Source organism: Schistocerca cancellata, chromosome 3 (genome assembly GCF_023864275.1).
Source record: "Schistocerca cancellata isolate TAMUIC-IGC-003103 chromosome 3, iqSchCanc2.1, whole genome shotgun sequence".
Classification (NCBI taxonomy): Eukaryota; Metazoa; Arthropoda; class Insecta; order Orthoptera; family Acrididae; genus Schistocerca; species Schistocerca cancellata.
Window position 1 is genome coordinate 610,681,744 of NC_064628.1, and position 23,285 is coordinate 610,705,028.

Here is a 23,285-nt window from a genome sequence, read left to right on the forward strand (position 1 = left end):
AAAACGAACTGTAAAATAAGTATTACTGTGGGAAATTAATAAAGTGTAATTCAATTCATAAATTAATAAAACATATGTTGTTGTTGTTGTTGTGGTCTTCTGTCCTAAGACTGGTTTGATGCAGCTCTCCATGCTATTCTATCCTGTGCAAGATTCTTCATCTCCTAGTACCTACTGCAACCTACATCCTTCTGAATCTGCTTAGTGTATTCATCTCTTGGTCTCCCCCTATGATTTTTACCCTCCACGCTGCCCTCCAATACTAAATTGGTGATCCCTTGATGCCTCAGAGCATGTCCTACCAACCGATCCCTTCTTCTGGTCAAGTTGTGCCACAAACGTCTCTTCTCCCCAATCCTATTCAATACTTCCTCATTAGTTATGTGATCTACCCATCTAATCTTCAGCATTCTTCTGTAGCACCACATTTCGAAAGCTTCTATTCTCTTCTTGTCCAAACTATTTACCGTCCATGTTTCACTTCCATACATGGCTACACTTCATACAAATACTTTCAGAAACGACTTCCTGACACTTAAATCTATACTCGATGTTAGCAAATTTCTCTTCTTCAGAAACGCTTTCCTTGCCATTGCCAGTCTACATTTTATATCCTCTCTACTTCGACCATCATCAGTTATTTTGCTCCCCAAATAGCAAAACTCCTTTACTACTTTAAGTGTCTCATTTCCTTATCTAATACCCTCAACATCACCCGACTTAATTCGACTACATTCCATTATCCTCGTTTTGCTTTTGTTGATGTTCATCTTATATCCTCCCTTCAAGACACCATCCATTCCGTTCAACTGCTCTTCCAAGTCCTTTGCTGTCTCTGAGAGAATTACAATGTCATCGGCGAACCTCAAAGTTTTTATTTCTTCTCCATGGATTTTAATACCTACTCCGAATTTTTCTTTTGCTTCCTTTACTGCTTGCTCAATATACAGATTGAATAACATCGGGGATAGGCTATAACCCTGTCTTACTCCCTTCCCAACCACTGTTCCCCTTTCAAGTTCCTCGACTCTTATAACTGCCATCTGGTTTCTGTACAAATTGTAAATAGCCTTTCGCTCCCTGTATTTTACCCCTGCCATCTTTAGAATTTGAAAGAGAGTATTCCAGTCAACATTGTGAAAAGCTTTCTCTAAGTCTAAAAATGCTAGAAACGTAGGTTTGCCTTTCCTTAATCTTTCTTCTAAGATAAGTCGTAAGGTCAGTATTGCCTCACGTGTTCCAACATTTCTACGGAATCCAAACTGATCATCCCCGAGGTCAGCTTCTACTAGTTTTTCCATTCGTCTGTAAAGAATTCGTGTTAGTATTTTGCAGCTGTGGCTTATTAAACAGACTGTTCGGTAATTTTCACATCTGTCAACACCTGCTTTCTTTGGGATTGGAATGATTATATTCTTCTTGAAGTCTGAGGGTATTTCGCCTGTTTCATACATCTTGCTCACCTGATGGTAGAGTTTTGTCAGGACTGGCTCTCCCAAGGCCGTCAGTAGTTCCACTGGAATGTTGTCTACTCCGGGGGCCTTGTTTCGACTCAGGTCTTTCAGTGCTTTGTCAAACTCTTCACATTTATACGACTGAAAATATAGCGGTGGTTACCTTACCTTGGAAATGAAACGATTTTTGCGACTGTGTTAAAACAAAGGGAACTATCAAAAATGGGAGAGGGTAGACGATTTAAACTATGAAAACTCGTTATTAGAAATGAATGACTCGTAAATATTCAGAACATCAAAATAGGTAGCTTTAGATTCACACATGTAGGAGTACAAAGAAATCTTTGAAATGTTTGTCATAAATGGCTATGCTCCCCGTATTTCAATGTATGGAGGACCAATTGCGTTAATAATGTGTGTCATATTGAGGAAACATTCATCTGACATGTTTGTGAAGTAGGAAGATCAGCCTCTGTCAGTTGTATGAAGATATGATATTTCGAATTCTCCTTGTAGATAAAAAGCCGACACGGACTATTTGTAGTCTGTCTTCTTTCTCTTCAATGCTCAGCAAAATCTATCACTTTGTTTACGGTAGTTCTAAGTGGATTATTATTCCTTTCAGCTGCTTTTTCGCTGCCATTTCTTTTACAACCACTCTAAGACCAGCATTTAGCAAAGTAATATTTTCGTTGTTTTGATGCATGCTGCATCCTAGCTTGCAACACATGCTTCTTTGCATTTAGACAGTATGTTAAAGGAAAACTAAAGGATACATTCTGGTGTAACATTGACAAGTAGTATTATTAAAGCAGAAGTCTAGAAGATATTTACACCCAAAAGTGATTCTGAAAGACAGCTACATGCTGTATTAAATAGAAAATTAGTTTCTACTCAGATGTAATTGAATGAAAAGGGTGAGGCTCTACTACAATCTACAGAAAATACCGTCTCCTCCAACACTGAAAATCTGCAAACACGTGACAGTGCTGAAAACACGCAAGGCGTTCATTAGTAAATGTGTTCTGTGTACAGTGTAGAAGTGGTTCCTCTCTTGGTTGCTTCAGAAACTTGACGCAGCAGCCCATATAAGCGTTTCCAGGGACTGAATAAGTTATCCCACCCGGAAAGCGGTCCCCAATGACAGTAGCAGTGGAATCAAGGCTAATTTACTCTTTGGCGTTTTATCTCGGAAATATTGTAGACTGAAAAGAAAGAATAATTAGGATGCATACTCGTTACGATATACATAAAATGGAAACCCAGTCGTAAGTATAATAGGCAGACAAAGTCGTTTCCCAACGCTCGCAATATCTCATATTCCCCAGCTAAATTCACTCGGAATTTGATTACGGTAACACAGAAACTTTCATTAACTACGCCGAGTAATTCCATGTATTCATTATCGGGGTCGTTCAGCAGGGAACTGCCCCGGCTTCTTTGTGCCGTACAAGCAGATAAGCAGAAGAGGATACCTACGCGGGCGGTGCTCTGGATTCCGCGCAGCCGCTGCCTGTAATTAGGAACTGCGGGGCCGCGGGAGAGACAGTAATAAATGGACGGGGCGGAGATCGCGCCGTTGTCTGCCGCCGCGGCCGAATGGACCGGCCGCAGCGAGCGCAGACGCGCAGCCGACGGGAAAATGAATCCGACTGCCCTAAAAGAACCAATATAGGCTGAAGGGCCACGCCGCGCCACGCTCCTAAAACGGTCACTCACAGAGTGGGTGGCGTTATTGGCTTTGGCCGTGTCTGGCGGCCCGGGGACCGCTGAAAAGGCTTGTACCTCTCCAAGGCGAGGCTGCGGAGGGCGAGAAAGAATTACAGAGACGACGTCAGCGCCCGCTACGTGCTGAGCCCCGGGACATGGTTTTCCTTCCGTGCCAACCGCGCCCTTCCCGTTCTTGCGCCTGTGACAGCTGATATTCCTATCGTTTGGGCAACAACGCTCATAAGTGGAATGCGCTGAAGAGTTTATTGCAATGTGTGGCACTTTGCATAACTCAACAAGCAACAAGGTGAAGAACAGCTCCCGGTTTCCAGCTAGGTGGCAGGGAATTGCATCACCCCTACGATTCCAAGAGTGTCATATTCATCATCTTCTGACGAAGTATCGCGATATTGCGGATACCGTGGTATTCATAGTAACGGTCTGCCACCCTCTGCCTGGGTACCGATCGAGATGGCAAAGTAGTTATCACATTGGACTCGCATTCGGGAGGACGACGGTTGAAATCCGAATCTGGCCATCTAGATTTAGGTTCTTTGTGCTTCTTCTAAATTCATTTAAGACAAATGCAGTGATGGTTCCTCCGAATGGGTGCGGACGATTTCCTTCCCCATCCCGCCCAAATACGAGCGATCGCTTCATCTCTAATGACCTACGGACTTTTAAACACTAATCTTCCTTCTTTCTTTCCTTTCTTCCTCCTTATTACCAGCGGCTGGGTCCTGTCCGGTGGACGGGTGGAGACGAGGATGACATTGCTGTGGTGGGGTGGCGGGTGCATATAGCAGCACCTTCTGCGAATGTGGCGTATAACACACTGAGCAAAAGCAGCACTGTATGACAAAACGGTGCGGATAGCGCATCACATGTCCGCTACTGGGACTCACAGAGAAATCAGGGATAGCAGAGCATTGGAAAACCACATGTTTGGTTTTCAGAACACCAAGCAGCCCTGCACATTAATAAACTGCTTCTCACTTGACCTCTCGCGGCACAGTGCCTGATGTCAGTTTTCCCCAGCAGCTTGTCGTGTTGACACCTTCATGCGATGGTACAACGTTCCTGCTGCGGGAATAACCACAATAACTATATGGTTTCTTTCCTGTTTTGTTCTGTTTTGCAGACTGATGAGCCATCATTCCTTTACTTCTGCGTTAGTTAATATGTCCACGGTTTTTCAGGTCTCTTACGCTATGTTCCTTTGTTTTTAGATCTATAAACGCGACATGCAGTGTTCAGTTACACGTCCTACAAACGATAACTCTTGGTTTTGTTTCTCTGGATTACTCAACTCCCTTTTTACTGGCAATGCTAAAGACAAGTGCCATCCGGACGCTGAGAGACTGTGCAGTTTCATTGGTCTAATATCAAATTAGCTATGTGAGTGTTACACTCCCCTTCTTTTCTGGTTAAGGTACACACATTTTTAGTATTATTAATTTGTCTCTAATACACATTGTATGTTTTGTAGATTTTTTTCACCTGAGAATGCGACTGCAACATCGAGAGACCGCCCGTGTGTAACCTTGGAATAGAAAATTATCAACAGCTAATGCGGTTTCCAGAAGATTTTTAAGGTATTTTAACAAAATAAATTTAAAAAATTTAAAATGTATCAGCTAGGCTCTGGATGCCCGCACCGTAAAATCTTATATTGGGAACGTGTTATAAGGGAACCCACTGTCCTTCCTACAACTGCTTGGAAAGCATTGAGTTTTTGCTTCATTTATGAGAGATCCATCCCGTCTGCTGTGCTCATTATGACTTCGCTCTTTTTCATCAGCTACTTCATTGGTCTTGATAGCTGGGTCACACTGGTTGGGTGAAAATTGAATTACGCCATTTTAAACAGTATCAGGTTTTTTCAAACGCACAAGACAGAGAAAATAGATGGTAAAGGTATATTAAAATACTCTCTACGAGGGGAAGCGACAGTCCGATTTAATACATCTGCCTGGCTTTAGGAAAGGAAAAGATACTAGAGAGGTAGACCTGACGTTGTGCTTGATAATGGTAACAAGGCTTAAGGAAAATCAGCACACGTTCATATTATTTGTCGACCTATAAAAAGCATTTGACAGTTTAAAATGGTGCAGAACGTTCAAATTTTTTGAAAACTATCGATAAGCGACAGGAAAAGACAAGTAATATACAGTATGTACAAGAAACAAGAAGAGAAAAATGGAAGGTCAAGAATAGGATTAGTAATGATGTAAGACAGGGACGTAGTCTTGCACCCCTACTGTTCAATTTATGTACCAAAGAAGCAATGGTGGAAAAACAAGAGAGGTAGAGTAGTAGGATTAAAACAGAGGATGAAAGGATATCCATCATACGATCCGATGATACGTTGCCATCCTCTGTGAAAGTGACGAAAACCTGCAGTGGAAATTAAATGGAATGAACAACATAATGAGTACATACAATTGGTTGAGAGTAAATCAAATGGTTCAAATGGCTCTGAGCACTGTGCGAGTTAACTTCTGAGGTCACCAGTCGCCTAGAACTTAAAACTAATTAAACCTAAATAACTTAAGGACCTCACACACATCCATGCCCGAGGCAGGATTCGAACCTGCAACCGTAGCTGTCGCTCGGTTCCAGACGAAAGTAAATCGAAGAACGTCGAAAATGGTAAGGAGTAGCAACAGACAACTTAAAAATCAACAATTAATTTCTAAATTGGGGATCACGTAGTGGGAGAACTTAAGGAATTTTGCTACCTCGGAAGCGAAATAACGCATGACCGACAAAGAGGACAGAACAGACTAGCGCTGGAAATCCTGCTAAAAAAAAATCTCCCGGGATCAAATATCGTCAGGAGATAATTTCTGAGAATATATTTTTGGAACACAGCGTTGTACGAAAGTGAATTACGGGCTGTGGGGAAACTGGTAAAGGGGAGAATCGAAGTGATTGTGTTATTGTGTTGTAGTAGGAGGGTGAAAATTCGTTAGGTTGATAAAGTAAGGTATTGCGAGTTTACCCGTTAAATCAGAAGGAGAGGGACGTGTAAAATAAACTGACAACGAGAATAAAGACGTTTACAAGATAAATGCCAAGACATCAAAGTACAGTGGTAGAGGGACCTTCAGAGGGTAAAACATGTAGCTCAACACAGAGACTGAAATATATCCAACAAGGAATCGAAGACGGTACACGTGCTACTCGGAGGAAAAGAAGTTGGTACAGGAGAAGAATTCATCGCAGGCTGCATAAAACCACTAAAAAACTAATGAGGAAAACAAACATTTATACAACCAATAAATTTCTCCTGGCAGTCACAATGAACATTATTTACAATGCTCTACAAGCCTCTCACTGATTGTAAACATCTGGTTATAGTTTTCCGAGAGTATTGCATGCCACCAATACTAACACGAATTCTTTACAGACGAATGGAAAAACTGGTAGAAGCTGACCTCGGCGAAGAAAAATTCGGAGTAGGTATTAAAGTCCATGGAGAAGAAATAAAAACTTTTGAGGTTCGCCGATGACATTGTAATTCTGTCAGAGACAGCAACGGACTTGGAAGAGCAGTTGAACGGAATGGACAGTCTCTTGAAAGGAGGATGTAAGATGAACGTTAACAAAAGCAAAACGAGGGTAATGGAATGTAGTCGAATTAAGTCGGGTGATGTTGAGGGAATTAGATTAGGGACTGAGACACTTAAAGTAGTAAAGGAGTTTTGCTATTTGGGGAGCAAAATAACTGATGATGGTCGAAATAGAGAGGATATAAAACGTAGACTGGCAATGGCAAGGAAAGCGTTTCTGAAGAAGAAAAATTTGTTAACATCGAGTATAGATTTAAGTGTCAGGAAGTCGTTTCTGAAAGTATTTGTATGGAGTGTAGCTATGTATGGAAATGAAACGTGGACGATAAATGGTTTGGACAAGAAGAGAATAGAAGCTTTCGAAATGTGGTGCTACAGAAGAATGCTGAAGATTAGACGGGTTGATCACATAACTAATGAGGAAGTATTGAATATAATTGGGGAGAAGAGGAGTTTGTTGCACAAGTTGACTATAAGAAGGGATCGGTTGGTAGGACATGTTCTGAGACATCGAGGGATCAAAAATTTAGCATTGGAAGGCAGAGTGGAGGGGAAAATCGTAGAGGGAGACCAAGAGATGAATACACTAAGCAGATTCAGAAGGCTGTAGGTTGCAGTAGGTACTGGGAGATGAAGAAGCTTGCACAGGATAGAGTAGCACGGAGAGCTGCGTCAAACCAGTCTCAGGACTGAAGAGAACAACAACAACAGCATGCCACCACTCGTTAACAATTACGACTGATGAGTTTTGACACAGATATGAAGTAACAGTGAATAATGCTCTCCTGTTATCCAAGCTCAGTTCGACTCGATGTTTAGCCTAGTTAGAGCTAGGCGGTAACAGATTGTAGTACCGTGTACAGACCAGCGACAAATTCAATCATGTGTTCTTCCTGTATATTGAATACCCACATTGAGTATAATTTTATTATTTGCTGTTCTCCGTGTTTTACGATGATAATAGTCAACGGTTATATGTAGACGTTGATAAACCGCATCTGACGTGGGACCACTTACGTTACTTGTTTACTCACGGTGTGATACTTCCAGGAGGAAATGATTAATTCCAGTCCCATAAGCAAATAAACGAGACGCTCTTCACTGTGCATTGTCTACCAAAAAGATTATTCTCCCCACTCCGCTATGGAGGCGACCGGTCAATGCACCGGCAAGGTCAGCGGCGCGCCGTGGGCTGCGGCATTTTTGTGACGGGCAGCTATTCGGTTGGCATTGTGGATGGCACGACGGGGCAAAACAATATACCGTGGCGCGCGGCGAGCCGGCTGAATTATGTAACGCTACGCACGTGACGGAGCGTGGAACGCAGCGCCAGCAGATCGCGTCCGACCTGCGCGAGTGGAGAGAAACCCCTCATTCATCTCCAGGCAAGAAGTTGATTGCGGTACGCGCGGCTTCACGTAAAAACTTTTAAAGAACATCGATCTGTCTACTGTTGTTCACGATGGCACTTCGAAGCCACACAGCTGCAATGTATTAAGTGGGTAAAAGAAAAACTTCTTCGTGTTGCACTTCAGACTTCACCTGCTCTTCACTCTCACGAATATCTGTAATCATCGACATAACAAAATTACATACTCAGTCAAAAGTAACATCTTGCTCTCCCAAAAATACCTGATTAATGAGTAGAAGGAATACTCAATTGAGCTTGCTACGAACCAGAATGTACAAACTACTGCCCAACACTCTCCAATACCGCGTCGAGGAGATAAACAACAGTGGCCGATTTGCTGTCAGTTCGTGGTAGTTCAAACGTCATCACACTCTCCTTGTAGTGTTGTTGCAAACAAGCGCTTTCGCTGATTCCAAGTACGTGATGCAACTTGCGATATGATGCAGCCTAGTAAACAACAAGTCTTCCCTCTCGGGCGCTAGCCCAGCGGTGCCACTGAAATCCTTTATGGCGTTTAGTAAGGTGCTCCAGAATCGATAAATGACGTACTATAAACAAAATCGTAAGTCTCTGAGCAGTAGTGTCGTGGAAGGGTAAACCGCAGGTCGACTGGCCATGATACCGCCGATGTAAAATTCCAACGTCTGCTAGTACTCATTTCACCAACTTCCGCGAGGCATAACACGATCTTTTCGCAATCAGCCAGCATTCCAATTAGAATACCGAATGAGCAGCTCGATGGGAAAACTTTTCTTTCACGCACACTGTATATGGAGACAATCCTACCCACTTTGTGCAGACTCGCTTAAATGCATGACGAAGCATGCACATTGCACGCAGTAACATCCTGACCAGTAGTTGAAAGTCTAAACGTAGGCTTTCGCAGCCGTTGTCACTGTCAATAAAATTCTTCGGGGTTTGGGGCCCCATCATAGCGTATGGCTAGCGATGAAGATTTCGTCCATTATAAAGTTGGCAGTACTATATCGCTGATGTAAAATCAGGGAGAATAATGATGCATGCGTGGATGATCAGATAGTAATTGTCTCTGATTTGTCAAAGCCATTATTTGCCTTTTCTGGCATGGACTTTATACTCCAGCCACATCTATATTCTTTCTTTGAGGCATCGATGTGGATGAACGTCACGTCTCTATAATTGGGGATATAATCTTCCACATGCAGTCGTTTTCTTATCCGCAGGCAAAGCCTAGCTCCCATACAGCTTGTAGTTATAGTAGAGGGCTATTCAAAAAGAAGGAACATATTTCAAACAAATATTGCTTCCAAACTGCAAAATACAGAAACTCAATTAAAACATTCATAGAAAGAGAAAAGTTCAAATTTGTATGCGTTTAATGTGAGCATGACAAATATCAAAACGGTGGCTCATTTTCTGCCACACACGAAGCAGCTGGCCTCTCGTTATCGAATTCACAGCTTCAGCAATGCAATGTCGTTGAGTTTCAAGAGTGTCGTACATAGTGGAGAAAAAAACGTGGTGTTTTACGTAACCCCACACATAAGTCACAGGTATGAGGCCTGGAGACCTGGGAGGTTGCGTGCGAAGAAGTTCATCTTCTGTTCCTCCCACGTCTCCAGGCCTCACACCTTGTGACTTATCTGCGGCGTTACGTAAGAGATCGCATTTTTATTCGCCCCTTGCCTGACACACTTGAAGGTATGCGACATCACAATGTTGAAGCTTTGAATTCGATAACGACAGACCAGCTGCTTCGTGTGAGGCAGGAAATGAGACACCGTTTTGATATATGTCGTATAAGACATGGTTCTCATATTTAATGCATAAAAATTTGAACTTTTCTCTTTCCAGGAAAGATGGAATTCTCAATGTATCTTTTGTAGTTTGGAAGCAATAAATGTTTGAAATCAGTTTCTTCTTTTCGAATATCACTGTACAATGATCTTGCGACGCAAAGGTACATATACATACATACGTACATACATATCAAGCTAGCAGTGACAACTGGGTGGCTAGGTTACTTCTCATTCCAGTCCTTACTACGGCTTCTTCCCTATGGAGCGCTGGTGAATGATTACGTCTGTGCACACTGTAATTACTGTAATCGTGACTTCGCTGTCGCTATGGGAAGTACTCTTAGAGGGTTGTAGTATATTCCTAAATTTTGCGTATGTTCCGTTGTACCGTGGCTCAAGCCAATATGTGAAGATTTGCGCAACACTTCATTTTACATGTTGAATATCCCCTGTTAGTTGTACCTGGTATGGCTCCCACAGACTTGAACAACATTCTAAGACTGGACGCTCAAGTGTCACCAGCTTTGTCTATGTGATCACTGCATTGAATATCAATACAAAGTCTACATACAGGTATTTGTATGAATTCACCGATTTCAGCTGCAGCAAACCACAGTATAGCAGATATTATAAATATGGATAATAACAACCAGTAAGGTGTATTCCCATAAACTAGTTTTGAGCCTGTTCGGTTCGTCTCCAAATGGGGCGCATGGGAGTTTCATCTCTGTTTCCATGGCACGATGTTGGATAATCCCTTCCAACAATATGGAGGACATTTCAGTTGGTAGCTAACTGGCAGCCTCCATTTTAATGGCCTACTGGTGACAGATTACAAACTTTTCACTACAAACGTAAGTACCGATTGTCACAGATAAGGCGCTCCTGCTAGATTAATTTTCGCTATAAATATAAACATTGATTCTCGTCATAAACCCGCCAGCAATCGACGTGTTCTTATTGGTGACACTCAGACGTAATTAATCCGTGCAACAAAAATGGAAGCTGCCAGATGGCTACCAATTGCAAGTTACGAATTACAATCCCACCAAAATCATCGCGCTACGGAAGCCTGTCTGAAGATGACCCGGGAAAGGCTGCAGACTAGTTTATGAGGATAAACTATTATTCAGAGTCTTACTGGTTGCTGTTTTCTGCATTTGTACCTGCCCCGACTTCGCACGAGTATCTCTGGCAAGACGACTTGTGTGACGAAGCGGTAATAAATTGTGTACACATACCTCCATCGCGAATAAGTCTATTAGAGAAAATCGTATCAAAATCGCTACAGTGGTTCCTGAGATTAGGTTTCACATACAGAAAGAAAAATTCACCAGGAGACTAATTTATATTAGGTACAGATTACGGTAAGGATTCACTACTCTCTGGAGTTAATATTGCTGCATTCCCTGCAAGATACTGCTTCCTTTGTAGCCGACCAAATGTTAAGTCCCGTCATTGCCACGAGTATGATACACACAGGGCGATTCAGCTGCCCCTACATTTTACGCAACCCACAATGTTATATCGGGCCTTCAAAAACTACACGCCAGATTTTCGTACTCCCTCGCTCGCTATGTGTAAACATTTAGTACTGCAGAAGAAAATGAACAGGACCTCTCTGTAGGAAATTTGATGTAGCTAAGCTGACGTCTTCGCTAGAGGTCGTAGTTTTCGAGTTATTCAAGAAAAACGGCAGAAGTTACCTTCAAACGCACTATCACTCCCTCACTCAGCCCCCCCCCCCCCCCCCCCCCACTGGTCAAGGTTTCTAGCATGTTCATCGCACTTACTTCTACCACTGTAGAAAAATATGTGACTGCAACAACTAATTTCCACATTTGAACTTTCTTGGTCCTCACTGACTAGCCTTATTGCAACATCGGGTTAGACGAGCACTTTCAACTTGCCAAATTGACGCATGTGTAAATTTTGCCCGATTATTATGCAAATTTCAATAGAATAAAATAAACAATTGGACCGTTGTATTCGTCAGACCTTCTAACTACGCAGGTACTGTGCTTGTGAGTTTTAAGTCTGGATAGAATTGTCAACGTAATTAGTTGTAGCGTAACGATTAAAAATGTCGTTTTTGTTCCATTCTGTCATGGGTTTGTTTAAATTGATGACGTTAACAAAGAAGCCGACTATGGTGGTAGTTCAATCAACAGAGACCGAAGAAGTTTGAATACAGGAAATAGTTCGAGTAGCTTGAAATTTTTGTGCAGTGGTAGCAAGAAATCCAGACTGGTAAGGGATGTATGAGGCTGGAGGTGTGTTTGAAGGTCACATTTGTACGTTTTCCTTGAATAACTGTAAAACGTGGCCACTAGAAAAAACGTATCCCAGTACAAAATTTAACTACATTAAATTTCCTACAGAAACATCCTGTTCACATTTTCTCTAAGACTAATAGTTTGCGAGTCGCAATCGAGAGATGAAAATCTCACGCGTGGTTGATGAAGGTCAGCTATAACTTCGCGTATTGCATAAAATGATAGCGGTAGAGACGGCTGAATCAGACTGTATATTACACACACATTATTACTATAGTTATTATACATAACTGACTGACCGTTCATAAGGTATAGCACAGATGTTGACATACAGGTGTTAAAACTTTTAAACGAACGGCAGCTACCGCACACGCTCTGGCAACAGACTCTGTAGCTCGTAGCTTGTGTAGTCAGCTGCTATGATCACTATTATTTTGGTGACAAACACACACAGACCGGTAAGTTTGACTTTCAGCGTGATCTTCTTCCTTTCGATCATTGGTAGCCCCAAAACATGATAAAAATAATTTTTCAGTGTATTTTTATACTCTAATTTTATTAGTTTTCATGATTAACTTTATTTTCCGAGTGGTTATAATGAAACATTTCCTATATCACACGTCAAAACACACAAACTATTTACCGTACGAGTACTAAACTTTGTAGCATTAACGTCAAAGACATTGTAAAGAGAAATAATGCAGAATCAATTCAATTGAAAAATTTTAACGCGCTGCTACGGTACATCAGGTACATCATACCATTACAAACCGTTACCATTCCTGTACAAAAGGGGCTCAGTATGGCACCCAGCAATGTCCAGAAGAGCCTGAAAGCACAGGATTGCATTCTGCACAGCAGAACGAAGCATGTCCGTAGGTATGCTGGCTACATCTCTGGGCATGCTGCGCTTCAGATCAGCACATGTGTGAATGTTCCCCTGGTAAACTCCGTCATTCAGGTAACCCCACAACCAGAAATCACAGGGAGTAAGATCATGTGATCGTGCCGGACAAGCATTTGGAAACGTTCGGCTGATAATTTGATCGTTTCCAAACGTGTTTCGTACACGTGAACTTCATGAGCGATGTGCGGCCGGGCCCCATCTTGCACGAAAACTGTATGGCGGGTATGACATTTATTTATTTATTGCCAATCGGGTATGACATGCAGGTGAATCATACCGCATAACACTGCCCACTCGCACTGCACATCTTTTGTCCTTAAACGCCAACCAGTTCAAAAAGTAATAGGCCAGTGATAAACTCAGTCGTGAAGCAACACCATACGGTGACACGTTCACCAAACATGCACAGTGACTGGAGGCGAAGATCCCCACACTCGCTATTTCTTTGTGTTCACCTCACTCGTCAGAGAAAAATGAGCTTCGTCTGTCCACAGTATGGTCCAGGGCCAGTCCACGTCAAGTTCAATCCTTGCGAGAAAGTGGAGAGGGAAGTCAACACTTCGTTGAGCGTCCTATGGTGCAAGCTGCTGTACGACAGGGATTTTGTACTGAGGCCATTTTAGAATGGTTCGAAGCACCTTCCATACAATGAACCACGTGATTCTCAACTGTTGTGACACAGCACGCGCATTGCTTGACGATGGGGAACTGCGCGCTGCGTTGTCTGCCACAGCAACAGCGATTTCATCAACCACCGGTGGTGCCACCAATCGACAGTCTCTTTCCTGAGCGACGTCCAGTCCTCCAGTTGATTCGAAATTCTTCACCGTGCTCCGTGGTGCAGGTGGAGAGAGAGGACCCTTCCGTAATCCTCTCAGCCGGCTATATTCTCGAAGTGCAGCTGCAGCATTACTATTGTTTTGATAACAGAGCTTCACCAATAATGCCGTGCTCCTTTCGTGTAAAGTCGTGTTGACACGTCAACAAGTGCACTGCAACTGGTCAGGTGTGTGAGACTATGAGTCACGATGACTGATCACGGCACCAGATAGTCATAATTGGATGGAAATGGTCGGTGGCGCTGCGACACATGGAAATCATGCACCCCATACGCTGGACATTAATGCTATTCAGTTTGGAACTCGTACGGTAGTTAGTTTCCGTGTTATAGCGTGTAAATAGGGATAATTTAATTATAACCATTCGGTATTTTTATTCTTCAGTCACTTCATGACCCAGTATTTTCCTCGACAATATTTACGAGAGGCATCATCCCTTGCTTGGCATAAGCCCACTGTAACATATTTTTGGCGGTCATCGCGATTTTAACACAGGTTCTGTGTTAAATGGGACTGTCCACATCTCTTTTCTGTTTTATTTAAAGATTCACAATTTTTTAGTCAAGGATTAGTTTTTATGTCTAATTCCATTCCTTAGCTTTTATACGATGGTTGCCCAGAAAGTAATACACCGCACTGTTTTCCTCAGCCGAAAACAATGATACGAATGCGACACGTTACGTATGTATTACTTGAAGTCGCATGAGTGACCTCGCCAAGTTTCCGTCACTTCCAACAGACAGCGTAACTGCAGGACATTTTCAAAATGGCGCGTGTAGGTGATAGACGTTACAGGAAACATACTGTCATTGAATTTCGCACTGCGGAGAAAGAAACTGTGGGGAATATTCACAAACGCTTGCGCAAAGTTTATGGAGCATCTGTTGTCGACAGAAGCACAGTTAGTCGCTGGACAAGGAAGGTGAGATCATCAGAATGCGGTTCGGTGGAGTTCCAAGATTTGCAGCGGTCGGGGAGACCACCCACGGCTATCACACATGACACACATGACCTGCCCCCCTCGGACTTCCACTTGTTTGGGCCATTAAAGGATGCCATTGGTGGAAGACAATTTGAGGACGATGAAGAGGTGATTCACACAATGAAACACTGGCTCCGCCACCAGGACAAGGATTGGTACCGACAGGGCATACACACCCTTGTTTCACGCTGGAGGAAGGCCATACAACTGGATGGAGTTTATGTGTAAAAATAGGGTCTGTAGATAAAACACCATTCTTTCCTTTGTGCAATTCTCATTATGTTCATTAAAGAATTGTTGACGAAAAAAAATTCGGTGCATTACTTTCTGAACAACCCTCGTAGACTGGACATTCATCACTGATGATGGTTTTAACAATCGAAGAAAGCTGACGACTTTGTCTAGCCATGCTAACTGGTATTCTGCGGCATTCTGTAATAGCGACAAAGAACTGCAGCTAACCTTCTTTTGGTATGAAATTACATATCTCATTTGTTATATACGAATAGACCCGCTCTTGTGGGGCGTACGTGATTCTCACCTGGATCTCTAACCAGATGCGTAATATTTTCTTCCTCTTCGAATATATTCACTCAGTAATTTGAAAATATGTCAAATAACTTCATGATCCCATTATCAAAGTATTAATTTAGAAAATTTCTGTACGGCTGTACACCAAAAGATGCAACTTAAATGTTGCGAAACCAGTTTTGTGAATCTCTAATCGAATTCAAGAACATGAGCTATTGCGGAGTATTTTCATTCAGTTGTGTATTTTAAAAGTTTCAACACCTGTATGTACACTCTCGTGTTCTACTATATGGATGGTCAATCAGTTATGTATAATTACTTTCGCTGTGGCCTGTACTACTTTTAAAATTACTTACTATAGTCATAAATTTCATACACAAACGCTTATCGTGAATCTGTCTGTATAGTAGTAAAAACCGTATCAAAATCCCTACCGAGGTTAGCCTTTACATACAGAAACAAAATCGCGGCGAGTAATTTTAATCTGCAATGTGTGAAACATCTAATCTACTGGCCATTACAATTGCTACACCACGAAGATGACGTGCTACAGACACGAAATTTAACCGACAGGAAGAGGATGCTGTGATATGCAAATGATTAGCTTTTCAGAGCATTCACACAACGTTGGCGCCGGTGGCGACACCTACAACGTGCTCACACGAGGAAAGTTTCCAACCGATTTCTCACACACAAATAGCAGTTGGCCGGCGTTGCCTGGTGAAACGTTGTTGTGATGCCTCGTGTAAGGAGGAGAAATGCGTACCATCACGTTTGCGACTTTGATAAAGGTCGGATTGTAGCCTATCGCGATTGTGGTTTATCGTATCGCTACATTGCTACTCGCGTTGGTCGAGATCCAATGACTTTTAGCGGAATATGGAATCGGTAGGTTCAGGGGTATACGGAACGCCGTGCTGGATCCCAATGGCCTCTTATCACTAGCAGTCGAGATGACAGGCATCTTATCCGCATGGCTGTAACGGATCATGAAGCCACGTCTCGATACCGGAGTCAATAGATGGGGACGTTTGCAAGACAACAACCATCTGCACGAACAGTTCGACGACGTTTGCAGCTGCATGGACTATCAGCTCGGAGACAATGGCTGCGGTTACCCATGACGCTGCATCACAGACAGGAGCGCCTGCGATGGTGTACTCAACGACGAATCTGGCTGCACGAATGGCAAAACGTCATTTTTTCGGATGAATCCTGGTTCTGTTTACAGCATCACGATGGTCGCATCAGTGTTTGGCGACATCGCCGTGAACGCACATTGTAAGCGTGTATTCGTCATCGCCATACTGGCGTATCACCCGGCGTGATGGTATGGGGTGCCATTGGTTACACGTCTCGGTCACCTCTTGTTCGCATTGACGGCATTTTGAACAGTGGATGTTACATTTCAGATGTGTTACGACCCGTGGCTCTACCCTTCATTGGATACAGAAAATGTTCGACTGTTGCCCTGGCCAGCACATTCTCCAGATCTCTCACCAACTGAAAACGTCTGGTCAATGGTGGCTGAGCAACTGGCTCGTCACAACACGCCAGTCACTTCTCTTGATGAACTGTGGTATCGTGTTCAAGCTGCATGGGCAGCTGTACCAGTACACGCCATCCAAGCTCTGTTTGACTCTCAAGGCCGTTATTACGGCCAGAGGAGGTTGTTCTGGGTACTGATTTCTCAGGATCTATGCACCCAAATTGCGTGGAAATGTAATCACATGTCAGTTCTAGTACAATATATTTGTTCAATGAATATTCGTTTATCATCTGCATTTCTTCTTGGTGTAGCAATTTTAATGGCCAGTAGTGTAGTATGGTTAAGATTAATCGCAGTGCAGTAGACTTATAACAGGTAAACGTCTTTGATAACTGAACTAGTTTCTGTATACGCAGCAGTCGTGTTGCCGAGAGAGCTCAAGAAACTTGGTAACGCTGTGCTGTTAACTCAGAATGGGTCGTCTCGGAGCTGGATGTGCAGCGGGACGGTCTTCAGTCAGGCGGCACCAGATAAGGTCCCGGCTAGCTCCGACATGTGCCACGGTCTAACTCCGCCGGTCCAGACAGAAGACAGTGGCAATACTCTGCCGCGTTGTTCCGGCTTTCTGCGCCAGTTCGTCTTAATGACCAACACAACGGCTCCCAGAAACACAGATTACCTCAATGGAGAGCTCCCGCAGCTACCTAACTAGCGGCCGCACCAGTAATATGAGCAGAAGGGTCGTAACTCTGCGGTTGACGTACGTCTCTGTTCATGGAAGGAAGGTACACCCTTTCTTATTAATGCTCTGACTGATTTAAGATTACTCAGTGCGAATTCCTCTCCTGTCAGGGTCTCTTCATCTCAGAATATCTTTTACAACGAACGTCTTCTAATATTTTCTAACACGTTACGATTTCTCTTTTTCCCTGCAAGTTTTACCGTTTACTGCCCCCTTCTAGTAGCATGGAAGCTATGACGTCTCGATACATGTTCTGTCACCCAGCCCATTTTCCGTGTACATTTTTGTTTTCGATAGATCCCTTCTTCGGCGACTTCACGTTTCTTATCATATCAGCCAACTTAATTTTCGGTTTTTTTCTCTAGCACCATATCTCGAACACTTTTCCACTTTTATTTATTTTTTATCTATTTTGCTGCAATCGTTTGGCATGGTTGGTCAGGAGGCGTTGAGGGGTAACTTCAGTCAGCCGCCTAACGGCGGAGGTTTCTTGTCGCATCACACACTATGACACACTCCCTTCGTGAAGCGTAGGAGTTGTGTGCTAGATGTATCTATTGAGTGTAGGTGACTGTAATGAAAGTGTGCAGTTTGCTGTCACGTTTGTGTTGCTTGATGATGAAAGACGATACAGGGTGAAACCTGGCCACGGCACACAGCCTGCGCTCTCGAACAGCGCCACGGGGGCCGATGGGCTTAACTTTTCCATTTGATGCACGGATGCATTAGCTCCATACTTAACAATCATATACAACCGTTCGCTCGACGCAAGATCCGTGCCCAAAGACTGGAAAGTTGCACAGGTCACAGCAATATTCAAGAAAGGCAGTAGGAGTAATCCATTAAATTACAGGCCCGTATGTTTAACGTCGATATGCAGCAGGATGGTGGAACATATATTGTGTTCGAACATTATGAACTACCTCTAAGAAAACGGTCTATTGACACACAGTCAACGTGGGTTTAGAAAACATCGTTCCTGTGAAACACAACTAGCTATTTATTCACCCGAAGTGTTGAGTGCTATTGACAAGGGATTTCAGATCGATTCCATATATCTGGAATTCCGGTACCACACAAGCGGCTTGTAGTGAAATAGCGTACTTATGGCATATCGTCTTAGTTATGTGACTGGATTTGTGATTTCCTATCAGAGAGGTCACAGTTCGTAGTGACTGACGGAAAGTCATCGAATAAAACAGAAGTGATTTCTGGCGTTTCCCAAGTTAGTGTATAGGCCCTTTGCTGTTCCTTATCTATATAAACGATTTGGGAGACAATGTGAGTAGCTGTCTTCGGTTGCTTGCAGATGACACTGTCGTTTAGCGACTAACAGAGTCTTCAGAAGAAAAAAAAGAAACTGCAAAACGATTTATAAAAGATATATGAATGGTGAGAAAAGTGGCAGTTGACCCTAAATAACGAAAAGTGTGAGGTCATCCACATGAGTGCTAAAAGGAACTCGTAAAACTTCGCTCACAAGGTAAATAAGTCTAATCTAAAAGCCGTAAATTCAACTAAATACCTAGGTATTACAATTACGAACAACTTAAATTGGAAGGAACACACAGAAAATGTTGTGGGAAAGGCTAACCAAGACTGCGTTTTATTGTCGGGACACTTAGAAAATGTGACAGACCTACTAAGGAGACTGCCTATACTAAGCTTGTCCGTCCTCTTTTACAATACTGCTGCGCGGTGTGGGATCCTTACCAGATAGGACTGACGGAGTACATCGAAGAAGTTCAGGAAATGCAGCACGTTTCGTATTATCGCGAAATATGGGGAGAGTGTCACAGAAATGATACAGGATTTGGGCTGGACATCATTAAAAGAAAGGCGTTTTACGTTGCAACGAAACCTTCTCACGAAGTTCCAATCACCTACTTTCTCCTCCGAATCCGAAAATATTTTGTTGACTGATGGAGGAAAGATCTCCACGATAAAATAAGGGAAATCAGAGCTCGTACGGAAAGATATAGGTGTTCATTCTTTCCGCGCGAATTGTGAAGGTGGTTCGATGAGCCCTCTGCCAGGCACTTAAATGTGATTTACAGAGTATCCATGTAGATGTAGATGTAGATGAGCATCAACAGTGTCACATTCCATCAGGTCATGTGACACTACAGAGATGTACGTAATTTAATCCAGAAAATTGGCGCATTGTCTGATAATCAGGAAAACTCACACTACAACGTTTCCTTTCATAGCCGGCTGAATGCTGACACAAAAATTCATTTCCGCCACAAGAATCCGAATCGTATTACCTCCTTTTTTTCTTTCTTTTTTTGATCGTGTCATTTTTTCGTCAGTGTTTCTGTGAGGATGTCGTGTGAGAGCAATCAGATTCTATCGATGAGAACTTTAATCAGTTTTTGTGTTAGAGAAGGTGGGCAGAATCCTCAAGATCAGCGTCGTCGCACAACCGTGCCTAAGCGACATAACCTACTTTCTTACTTTTTTTGATAGTCCTCCTTGTACCTTATCTTCTCTGCCTCCAAAGATGCTTTCTATGGCTATATTCTCATGCTATATTCTACTCGCGCTCTATTCTAGAACTTAGATTTCCTTTTTTCTCTTCTCCTTTTTCGTTTTGTTTTAAATCTTAAAAATTTCTTCACGTTTAAAATGATCTTATTGGTCCTTTAAAGACCATCAGCACGCCAAGAGCGTCGTCTATCCTCGTTGCTAGCCAGCTTGTATTCCTGGTCAATGCAAACCAAGAAAGACGATTAAAAACGTTTGTAAAGGCTCCATGTATTTTCCGCCACACATCTGTTGCGTGATCCAACGTTGCTCTTGCAGATAAAATTGAAAGTCCAAGAAGTCCGAAATGGCTGTGGTTATCAAGTAGTGAGCGGAATGAGGCGGGTGCCAGTATGGTTGGAAAATGACGTTCTAGTCCATGGTGGTAGCGTTCTTTCTAGTAATTAAAGCCAAATGACTCCTTTTTCATCACCAAACTCCATTTTGATACGAACCAAGGAATCTATGTGTGAGAGTATCCTGTTACTGACACTTCTGCTACAGAGGTTTGGCTACGGAGGCGTGTAGAATACGTGTCACCTACGAAGAATGCTGTGTCGTAGATGAATTTTCTCAAAACTTTCTTCGTAAATTTCATGCTAGCAGACTTCTTTTGATGAGGAATGGCCTCCAGGTTTCTTTCCTGCGCCCTATTTCCACTGTTCTTTAGATGTGCGTTACGCAGTCCTAAACTTCGATATCACTTTTATCGATAATTTTATTTCTAATGCTCCTTAGTACTTTTAGTGTTATTGGATTTACTCTATGTCCATATTCTGTGCACATTAGATAGTAATTTGGTTCAACAGGCTATTTTTCATCAGCATGATGTTGGACAACAGTGTCATCAGCGAGTTATTCGTGCCGTTCCAACGCAGCTTTTATTACGTTAATTACCTCTTCGCTACGTAGATCAAACAGTGGAGAATAAAGACTGCATCCGTGCCTTCCGTCTTCTTTAATCCTAGCACTTTTCTCTTCTATTTTTATTTTTCCGCCTTCCTTCCTTGTATATATCGTATATTGCCTGTTTCTTCCAATGGTGCGTATCTGTGTGTAAGAGAACTTTAAATTTATCGTAGATATAGAACCATTTTCGTGGGAGAAACAGCTTAACTGAACAAATGTACAGAGAGAAGTCAGCGGTGGCTTTCTTGGCGCCATATTTCAATCCTTCCATTTGCAACACGTGGTTTGGGGTCAGCATAAGAAAATAAAGGTGTCTGGACGATACATTTCGACACTGCTGCCCCGTTCATGACTTAAAAGTCACCCAACACCCTGAATCTATTAATTACTTAAAGGAATAAAGTGTTTCTTAGGGCAGAAAGCTTTTAAAAAGTTAAAACATTAAGTTTAATAGTCGTCGGTTGCCGGAGGCACTGCTGGACTGTGACTGTTGTGCAGTCATTTGAGCTGAAGCAACAGGAAAGTAGCTGTAGTTCTTTCTTTTGTACAGCTTATCACTCAAGTCTTCCGATGTTGACATAGTCATGCAAAATGATATCAGATACTACTACACAGTAGCTTTTCTTGCCTGGGGAAGCAGTGAAACATCGAGACATGGACGACCCACAGCAATTCCTCACGTATAGCCCTTCAACCGCTGCCCACAATTCTTCGGTTAATGCTCGGAGCTGGGTTGCCTGTGGTGTCCTCAAGTCTGAACTAAGGCGATCTGAGGAATTTCTCTAGTGTCTTCGAGCCTGTGGATATTTGAAAAGTATTGTGACGCAGGTTCGAAGAAACTGTATTGTACATTGTCGTTTGGGACTCACAGATGGTCTACATGGTGCTGCGGGTTGCATAACATCCGCGGGATGCACGTCATTGGGGAGCAGGTTCACTCACCAGAAAGAAATGAATCCATACATAACAGGGCCTTAATTCTTCCGTATAAAAATCCTCCTAACGATAATACCTAAAGGCATAGACCTGAGAGTGCTGTGTTGCGAAGCAGTTTTTTGTTTTAGATGTCATCTGTCACCGGCGAGTGCCGACGTACACAGCGAGTCGTGTAGCTAGTGAACTTTCACCAAGCTTCAATGATGACGATGATGATAAATAGTTTGTGTGGCGGTCAACTGCGCTGTCATCAGCGCCCGTACAAAGTCCCAATTTTGATACAGTCCAATTTTTACACAGTCCAATTAGCCACTATCACGAATGATGATGATGTTGATGAAATGATGTGGACAAGAGAAACACTAAGTCCCCGGGCAGCGAAGTTCCCCAACCCGGCCGGAAATCGAACCCTGGACCCCGTGATCCAGTGGCAACAACGCAAGCCGCTAGACCGGTAATTGCGGACATCAAGCTTCGAGTGGGTAATGGCAGTGTGCCACGGTGCATGTTCTTTCCTGGTGAGGCTGATTCGTTGATTAGAAGTTTATTAATGTGTATGTAAGTGGTCTGAATCATTCATGAATATAACGCACAGAGGAGCTCAGACAAAACACGCTCACTGTGTACGAAGTTTTCAGGGTAGCACAATGCATTTGAGTATGTCTCGCATGTAAGCACATATGGATAGTCAACACTTTTGTTAATGTAGCATTACGTATGATATTTAACAATCCGTACATTTCTCTTCACAAGAAATGAAACAGTAGAATGAGAAATAATGACGAACGAGGTGTAGATTCCACAGTTCAAGGAACGCGAGATACACGGTTGCGGCAGAGTAAAATAAAGACTTCTTTGAGTGCTTTACGGCATCGAAGTAGATGTTGTAACAGTAACGATGGATATAAGTTGTCGGTTACATGTACTGACTAAGGATCCAAAAGGACATAACGGCATATGCTGCCGAAGGCAGCCAGGCACTATAAACAGTGCATTGCAAACACAAACATGCTTCCACATTGCCAATGAAACTAGGCAGCACTACCGGCCAATCACTACAGCGTTGATCTATGGCCCGTTCTAGCAGTGATCCCAGTAGCGACGGAGGCGAACACGTGAGAAGAGATCAAATTAAAAGAGAATGCCCACACGCGAAGCTCACAGTAGTGTGTGTTCAACACGGCTCAGGAAAAACTTTTGTGAAAGAGATAAGGCAGAAG